This window comes from Dermacentor variabilis, chromosome 9, assembly GCF_050947875.1.
Source record: "Dermacentor variabilis isolate Ectoservices chromosome 9, ASM5094787v1, whole genome shotgun sequence".
NCBI lineage: Eukaryota > Metazoa > Arthropoda > Arachnida > Ixodida > Ixodidae > Dermacentor > Dermacentor variabilis.
Genome location: NC_134576.1, coordinates 85,735,011 through 85,744,324, shown reverse-complemented (window position 1 = coordinate 85,744,324; position 9,314 = coordinate 85,735,011). Strand labels below are relative to the sequence as shown.

General features: G+C 46.5%; 1 long non-coding RNA gene across 1 annotated transcript; it reads right to left on the bottom strand.

The window, feature by feature from the left end:
- Positions 1-229: 229 nt before the first annotated feature.
- LOC142557048 (uncharacterized) lies at positions 230-2,253 on the bottom strand. Its single transcript, XR_012822707.1, has 3 exons — positions 2,126-2,253; positions 1,055-1,223; positions 230-461 (listed from the first exon to the last, which is right to left on the bottom strand). It is a non-coding gene; the product is annotated as an uncharacterized LOC142557048 (long non-coding RNA).
- Between the last annotated feature and the right edge of the window lie 7,061 nt (positions 2,254-9,314).

The window sequence follows — 9,314 nt, the reverse complement described above, 5'->3', positions numbered from 1 at the left end:
TACTGAATTCTTCGCGGAGGCATGGCAGTGCAACAAAGCGCCTGCCCTCATTGATGAATAGAACGAAACGAAGATTAATAAATACATGCTATGAAGACAGCCAAAACTACAAGGCCAAGTGGTCTTTCGTACTCGTTGTGTCCTATTCATTAAGACGTAGCAACTGGCCGCAACAACTTCGCGTTCTTAGTCCTTCACTTTTTATATGAGTGAGTCAGAAGTCTGGAACTCTGGTTATAATGTTGTTTTATTTCATAACCAAGTTACCAGATGGAAGAAAGCCCGATGTTAGGACAGGGTACATCACTGAGTTCTAGGGGAATGCAGAACGACAGCTCAGTGAGCAAGTGCGGCTCCAAGTTCAACATGCCGGGATGACGAGGCAGTACTTCACAGGTGCCATTGGCAGTGGACAGTGGAATGCGTTAGCGAGGTGAGGTTGCTTTCGAAGAAAGGGTTACCTGAAAAATGACAGCAATCATGAGGAACAGCACACGACTCCCGATAGTTTCAGGAATTACTTTTTTTTTTCACACAAAAATATCTCTACAGTTAGGAATAGTTTCCCTTCATATTTACTCACAATAAATGGGAACGCGTGTACGTCGTACACTCACGGTTTTGCATAATTTAACACGGAACCATGAATTTGCGTTTGGGTTTCCACACACATTACCGTCTCGGACGCTCAGCGTGCAACGACCAACGATGCTGCAGTTATGACTGCCTACATCATTGTGTTGGAAGTTTCTGGTTTATCCGGAGCATGTACAAATTCAAGAATTATGCTAAATGGGTGCGAGGAAGTTCATCGATTAGGCTGTGACGCCAGCTGCGAGCGCTTTTCAGACAATGCTTATTTCCACAGAATGCATATTCCTTGGTCAGAGACACCTCTTTCTTGTTGGGCAAATAAGGTGCCTTAGAGACAGTTCAGTGAAAACAGCTTGCCCCTCTGACAGCAATTGATAAGACTACTTACAATAATAACAATTGTAATTATTGTAAATGCTATGAGCCTACATCTGGCACAGCGGTTCTGTGCGACGCTCACCGTGAACTGTCGTTGTGGATCGAGCTTAGCGCCCGTAGTAGTAGTGAGGGTAGTAGGCGCCATAGTAACCCGCGTACGGGTAGCCGTAGTACAGGCTGTCTGCGACGTAGTACTGTGGCGCTGCCACAGTGTAGGAGACAGCGAACAAGGCCAGGATGGCGAGGAGGACCTGCGAAAAAAAGGAACCCTTGTCGAAAAAGTGAAATAGCACATTTCTGCGACCTCAGAAACCTATGTGAAGCGTGCGTCGTTTTCTGAGAAAGAACATTTCGTCCTTTAGCCTGCAACTGTCCTCGAAGGCCTTAATCATAGGCATTTTTATCACATCAAATCCTGCCTCGGGCTCCGACAAAAGTCACAAATATAGGTTTAAGTGGCAGGACTTCAACCACGTTGGATTAACCGATTTATGTCGAAATCTCAACTTGGTAGCGATATTGCGCAAGGTATATATCGATGTACCTCCAACGCAGCAAAGGGTCAACTCCGCAATATCATGCCTTAAGATACTGCAAGAAGCTTGACTTGCTTACAGTGTTTAGGGCATCGACAACACACACAAACACATACTTTGATAAGACGTTGTAAAGGGCCTACAGACAGGAGTTCTCAAGGAAATAGCTGAACTGATCTCTCATAGGTATTTGTGGTGAAAGTGAAATACACTGGGTCAACGCTCTTCACTCCTAGGTAAGCGTCGTAATCACCTTGTATCTAATATTTTCTGCAGCCTCCATTTACAGCAGGAAAGAAAACATTGGTTTTGTTGCGATCCCTCTCTTACTTCGCCTATGAATGGGAAGTGAAGATTGCCTGATATTCGCGACACTTGAGCGCATCGACTACCAGCATCAGGGGTTCAATACGAGAAAGTTCGCAAGCGCACTGACACTCGCCAACATCGTCACTTCTCGACTAAGAAGCCTTAATTCTTCGGCTTACTTATACTCGTGGTTCTCGACTTACTCATACCAGTAGGTAGATGTGGCACAATGTAACGAACAGAAACAAACATTGTCACTGACAGGAAGATACAGACGAGCGAGACGACAGACTAATGCGGATACCCACCAGAACCTTGATCATAGTGGCTGGGTGTGTGGTGCTCCGAGGGCTGCTGCTCGAAAAAAGAGGCTGCGTGATGCGGTCGGTGTCGGTGCCTCGTTGCCGGAACTGCCACCGTTATATACGGGTTCGCCTCAAGGCAGCACCTACCCTTTCACGCGCCACGAAGGCTCGGCTCCGTAATTGCGCAAGGAAATCGTTCGCGCGTTTGTGCTCGCAAGCGGCACGGAAAAAAAGAAAAGGTGAAGAAATGCTGAAACGCAGAGTACATTTCCTTGCACCTGTCCACAGACTGTCTGTCCCTCACTCACTCAATCAATCCTCAGTTTCTCCTTTCGGTGTTTTCCTTTTATTTTTCGCAGCCTCTTTTCTGTGAGGCGCGAATATCCCATTAGAACTACAGGCGATGAATTATGCAAATACCGTATGTACATTGTAACGACCTTTCCAACTTCCCTCATTTAGTTTGTAAGCGGCTCGTGCAAGATTGCGATGTACTCTTGTGACTGCAGTATGTCATGTTGCGCTACCCTATAACAATAATAATTATTCACCTAACCGTATACATGGTGCAGACGGCTTACTTCAGTGGCGTAAGCAACGCACGGCGTAAGCAGATGACGTAGGAAAAAAATATAAACTTTTGACAAGAAAAGTGAGACGTTGGCGGCGACGCTTCAAGCTCTGGTTTGCTACTCGGCCTAACGATATACAAGGACCCGCTTTCTTTAGGATACTGTGCTAGTAGCAAAAAAATCGCTGAAGGAAATCACTATAAAAAGCGTTAAACAGAACCATGTGACCTGCACGTAAGAAAGGGAATTCGTTCGAAACCTTTGCCACCGGGTGTGCTCATAATGTGGCGAATGTTCTTTTTATAATGAAGCAACCAAAATTTTGCTGCGTAGTATTGTAATTACCTGTAACAAATGGTAATCATCATGCCTCATGGGCAAAGGTGCTGAATACATTCAAAAAACTTTTTTTTCCTGGGTCGAAATTTATCTCCTTGACGCCTTGGCAGAGTTCATAGATTCTTTCCTCGAAAATAAAAAAAAAGCCCTAACCTTCGAAATGAAACGTTTCGAAGGCATCAATATGGATTGTTTACTCGGGATACAGCTTTCATGGAAGTGATATCATAATTATTATTTCATTTAAAAATATATATGTACTTGACAGGAAAGAGAAAGCGAGGAGAAGGCTGGCAACTGCCACCCGAAGGGGCACCACGCCTGCTTACTTTGCAAAAGGGAGGAGACAGAAGCATAGAAATGGAAGATAGGAAGAAGAGGAGGAAAGAGGAAAGAAAGAATACACACACGGTGCCGGTGACACACAGAGGGCCGGTCACTGCAGGTCACGCTACTAAAGAAAGTTGACATTGAAAAAATGTGCCTGACGTCTTGTCACAGTAACCGGGGCATAGACATTCTTCCAATATCTTAAACCACAGGTCAAAGAGATCATCGTCTTTCACTAGCGACGTGCGTCGCACAATGAAAGCGGGACGCTCCAATATTAGGTGCTGAAGTGTCTCGCCGCAACCGCAAGACGTACACGATGGGTTGGCCACACGTCCTTCTCGGTATAAACGTTCGGACACGTTCACACCGCCAACCCTTAGCTTGAGTCGTTGTGCTCTAGCGGGACGAGGCAAGCCTCGACCGCGAACACGGAGCGGGAACGTTCCATTTTGCGACAGGCTGGTCTGGATGCTGCTACTAGGTCGCGGCGAGTAATCAGACGGGCATACATAAGCTTTCACAATATTTTAGGGCAGACACAATCGTTACCAGCCCAGGTTGAAGCCAGCCGCTCAGCCTTTTCATTTCCGGCGATCCCTATGTTTAAAAACGCACATCGGGCACCGAGAGATACCCCACATGATGCAATTTTGTTAGCACAGACAGTGACGCTGCACACAACTGGACAATAGATCTGAATGCGTTGTAATCTGCTAAGATTACATTTTATCTGCAAGAACTGTAAGAACTGCAAAAATCTGCAAAAACTGTGGAGCGTCCCGCTCCACAGTTCTTGACGAAGCTGGATGGTGTTTATGAATTATACGTCGTACTTGAGTCGAAGGGCAAAAAAAAAACACATTACAGGCCTTGACCATCGCTGTGTACAGATGCATCTGTGAATACTTCAAGATAATATAGAAATATTTCGCAAGTGTGTGGCTCAGCCAATTGGGAAATTCCAGAAATAGGCATATCAGACTTTTTGTGTATGTCAGGGATTGTGAGATAAATGGGGAATGCGTACTTGGTGATGTCTTTCGAAGGCGTAGGTGTAACTGAATCGGCATGTTCAGAAATGCCACCAATTCATAAATAATACCGCCATTTTTCCCATGCGACATAACGGGCGGTGAATCAGACTATGAAAGAGCGATTGACCATTCGATGAGCGGTGCAGGCGCTCAATATGATACAGAGCTCTCTGGTCTCCTTGCAGCCTGAGGGGTAACTGATGCGCTTCAGTGAGTAATGCAACAGACCGCACCTCACGAGGTCATCCAAGCATTAGTCGGAGGGCAACTCGATCACCTAAATCAAGTTGGGCTTTCAAACTAAAAGGCACGTTTAGGACTGGTAACGTATACGTCATGCCTGACAGTACAGATGACTGGTACACGTTCAGAGCCGTTGTTTGGTCGCAGCCGGCCCCTCAAGCACTGAAGGCTGCCACATAATTAGGGATGGATTGCGATTTGCGTCGTACAAATTTAACGGCAGGACGCCAAGAGATGCGATCATTCCCAATTAAGCACAAATAAGGGTGTTGTCGCAACCAGCATATCGGCGTCTCGTCAAGGTATACAGTCGGCTCATCGTTCGACTAGCAAGCTTTTTAGGATGACATGCTATTGCAGGCGACTTAGCAGGTGATATCTGCAGGCCAACTTCACTTAAGTGCCCTGAAGTGGCGTTTAGAGCTCCATGGAAGCTTGCACGAAGCCGCAGATTAAGGTGCGGAGGGCCGCTTATCGACACAATGTAATCTGCATAGATAGACGTGTCCACAGGGAAGTCACTCTCCCGAGACAAGCGGCTTGAAAGCGCGGCCAGCATGTTAAACATTGCGGCGTCCTTGTGGGACACCGCACTTCACATTTCGGTATTCACTAGTTACTCCTCCGACATGCACTTTCATCCGGCGCTCCAACAGAAAATTCTGCGCAATGCGACGCAGACTACCTGAAATTCCCGCGATTGCATTCGTGATGATAATCGCTTTATGCGGAACCCAATCGAAAGCTCGCTCTATGTCTTGGAAGAGCATGTAGGCAAAGTGCTTGTTGCCTCTAGCAAATTCAAGCGCGGAGACAAGGTCTGAAATCCTGTCCAGAGCCGAACGGCGGCGGCAAAAAACATTCATAACACGAGGGGAAAAAAATCAGCTTTTCTAGCCTGACATCTTGGCGAAACAGGACCATGCGTTGCATTAACTTGATGACATTTGAAGCTAGGGATATTGGCCGGTAGGATATGAGCTGTCTTGCAAAGCACCCCGGCTTTAATATGGACATTACCATGGACGATTTCCGCTAAGCAGGGATTACACAGGTTCTCCATACTTCACTATAATCCTCCAATAAAGGGTCATGAAAACATTGATCAATATTCCGCAATGCTTCTGCACCTGGAGCAGTGCGGCGTTTGGAGAGGCTGAGCGCCTGTCGCAGCTCCTGAAGTGTGAAGTCTGCCTCATCCATCTTGCAGGCTGGACCATAGGAAGCGGTCATAGTACTCTGACTTGTCAAGAAGTGTGTGTCGCCATTTGTGGTGTCACTGGACTTAGGAGGGACGAAGCGGTCTGCAAATGCCTCCGCTAGAACTCTTGGTAACTGGCCAGTCGCTATGCTCAATGCAACCATATTATTATTGAAGATTGGGAGTCCGGAGAGCCTTCACTGTGTACCATAGACTAACAAAACCAATTGCGGCATGCAGAAAACTACATAAGGCTCCCCAGCTCTTGTGACGAAGCTGTTTTGTATGCCGCCGTATGGCTGCTTAAATGCTGTTATATAGAGAGTCCAGTCGGCGCGTCACTTAGAGCGCTGTGCTCGTCCATAAGCGCGACGTCGCCATTTACGGAGTCGCAAAAGCTTAAGATCGGGGTTTGGTTTACCGGTATACATCGTTGTCGTTTTACTGTAGCTTGTCGTAAACACTCATCAATTTTAAAAGACTGTCTCAGATGGTGCAGCTGACGATACTTGTCCCAGTTTGTCACTGAATAGACGGCAGTCTGGCGGCCCACAATATATATTGGTGCTAACTAAATAGGTAGGCGACCTGAGCACCACAGGTCAGCTTCGCACAAGCAGACTAAGCACACATATCTCGTTGATATCGCAAGGTTTATAGTGGAATGTTCCTTTCCTCCACCTATAAATGTAGGCGAACCATTATTCAATATTTGCAGATCTTGGTAACAGAGTGAATAATCTCTGTCTCACGACTGTCTTGGAGACGGCGATGCCATCGTGGATGGTGGGCATTAAGACCTCCACAAACACAAACGATGTACCACAATGTGAGAGTATGCACTCAAATAGTGAGGCATCCGAAGTATGACTAGGCCGGTTGTATATGCTTGCCACCGTTGTAGTCACACACCTGTGGCTCACAGTAACACCTGTGCGCTCAAACTCATCATCACAGATGTCTCTTGTGTTAAGAAACGCGACATCCAAATCAGCACGTACGTATGCAGATGCTTTTGAAGTATTTCGCGTATGCACCACTTCCACACAATGGAAAGAGCCACAGGCAGGTTCCACGCATCGAGTGTTACTGTGGATACTCACAAAGCCTGGCAGTCGATATTCGACCTTCCTTACGACGTTAGTTTTCTAAAGCGTTACAACATTTGCTGGAGTCTTGATAGCGCTGAATCGGCGAACTAGGTCAGCGTGCCGCTGTCGCAGCGACCTGACATTCTATTGCAACAAAAGAAGTCGAAGTTGCTGACAACTGTTATTATTCCCAGTAATACGTCTAGTGAGTGACGTCAAGGACTTGAGCGAGGGTCTCCAAAAGTTTCTCTGCTGCTGGCGCTGCTGCTGTCTGGTGACCGGCGATGAGGGATCTGATGTTGACAGCATCTTCAGAATATTGACAAATTGCACGTCATCGTTGGCTGAGACCGGCTTAGGTACTGTGTTTGGAATGTTCTTCACTGTGGTCGGAGTCTTTTTAGAGAGTAGTCCGATGATCGATGGCATTGTTGGTCACGATGACTCAGAGTGGTAGAAGCCCCCCCCCCCCCTCTTTCTCGTTGCGTTATGTCTGTCATTCTTTGAAGGCGCTTTTTTGCTTAGTGGAGGCATTTCCTATCGCTGGACCAGCACTGCGGCAACGCGAGCTTTCTGCCTTCTTTTCTTTTTGCTGTCTCTTTTAGTGTGTTTAGTTCGTCCTTCAATGAGGGACATGCGTTATTCGTTGCCAAATATTTGCCATTACAGTTACGGCACAGAGATAGCTGACTTTCACAGGAATCTACATGCTGATGATTCCCACCACATTTGACACAGACTAGATCTCTGGTGCAAAAGCCCTGAACATGACCAATCTAAAGACATTTATGACATTGTAAGGGCCTTAGTACGCAAGGCCGAGCAGGATAGCGCACAAGTCCAACCTTTATATGTCTAGGCAGCTTTCCATAGGCAAACAGTATCTTCATGCGCTTTGGCGAGCCCTGCCTTCGAGCGCTAATTATTTTACATGATGGCTTGCAAACGATCACGCTCTTAAAAACATCGTCCTTTAGTTGCAAGTCGACATCCGATGTGACACGAGCTGCTATATTCGCGCCCTGGGGTATACTGTATATGGCTGCGTGTGGAAACCACAGATTTCAGACAAACCAAGTAGCGTTTGCACCATCTTATCATCTGTTGTGTCAACGGCAATGAAACTTTTCCAAGGTTTGACGCTAATTAGTCCAGGGGCAAGTTTGAAGATGAAATTATTACGTTTCTGTGGGTAGATAACAACCAGGCTACCGTCGCGTTGACGGGCATGAAAGCTACTGTCGTAATCACGATGCTGCTGAATATGATAGCCGCTTCGCTTGAGGACGATGCCGGAGACGTCTGTCTTGAACGGTGGTGCTTGGCCGATGTGAAGGCATCCGAATCTTCCTATCTTGCTTCAAAAAGCTCTGAATCAGCAGCGCCTGATTCTAATGAAGAACAAAGCCGCGTTCAAGCCACGGGCAGTCTGTGCTGGCCGTCAGACGAGTCCAAGAACATATCTTCCCTGGTAATCTTTGCAGGGAGGGTGTCCCAGCAGAGTAGGAGCCTTCAGGGTTCAGCGCAAACATTGTTGCCTGTTACTGATGCACGAAAAACACAGACAAAAGCTTCAGTACCAGAATAAACCACCAACTGAGCACGAAACTTCGTCGTCGTCCCCCAAGGATGCGAGATTGAAAGATGCAATAACCAAATGACCACACATGGTGTTAGTGTTACTGTTTGTACCAGCAGGGCATGTAGTCTCTTGTGGCTCACACGCACTAGATTTTAGCTAATTAAACCTCAGAAATAAAACCAAGGAATCAACTTCCACTCTCTTTTAGGGCTTGTCACGTAATACAAGTTGCCCTCTAGAGGTGAAGTCATTTCTGACCACAATTGGAACACCTCCCAAGATGTATTGCAGGAATTGGGTGGCGCAAAGGAAAAAGCCGTTTGATCGATATCGAGATGTTAGCTCATTGCTCTTCTCGCTTCTACATCCGTGGAGAAATGTCTATAAACGTCTTTGTTTTATCATGTATTCATCTTTTCGCAAGACATCATCATTTGCCTACCTGTATTACTATGCCCACTGCAGGACGAAGGCCTCTAACAGAGACTTCCAATTACCCCTGCTTTGCGCTAGCTTATTCTAACTTGGGCCTCCAAATTTCCTAATCTCATCACCCCACTTAATTTTCTGTAGTCCTGGATTGCGGCTCCATTCCTTTGGTACCCATTCTGTAACTCTAATTGTGCACCGGTCATCTGCCATACGCATTACATGTCCTGCCCAGCTCCATTTTTTTCCTCTTAAGAGAGATGAAAAAAAGATTCATGCTCGTCCAAGCTGGATTGTGAAGACCCCGTTTGCTCTCGCATCTGTACCGTTGTCTTCCTGTCTGTTAACGTTATCCCCATCGTTTGTTT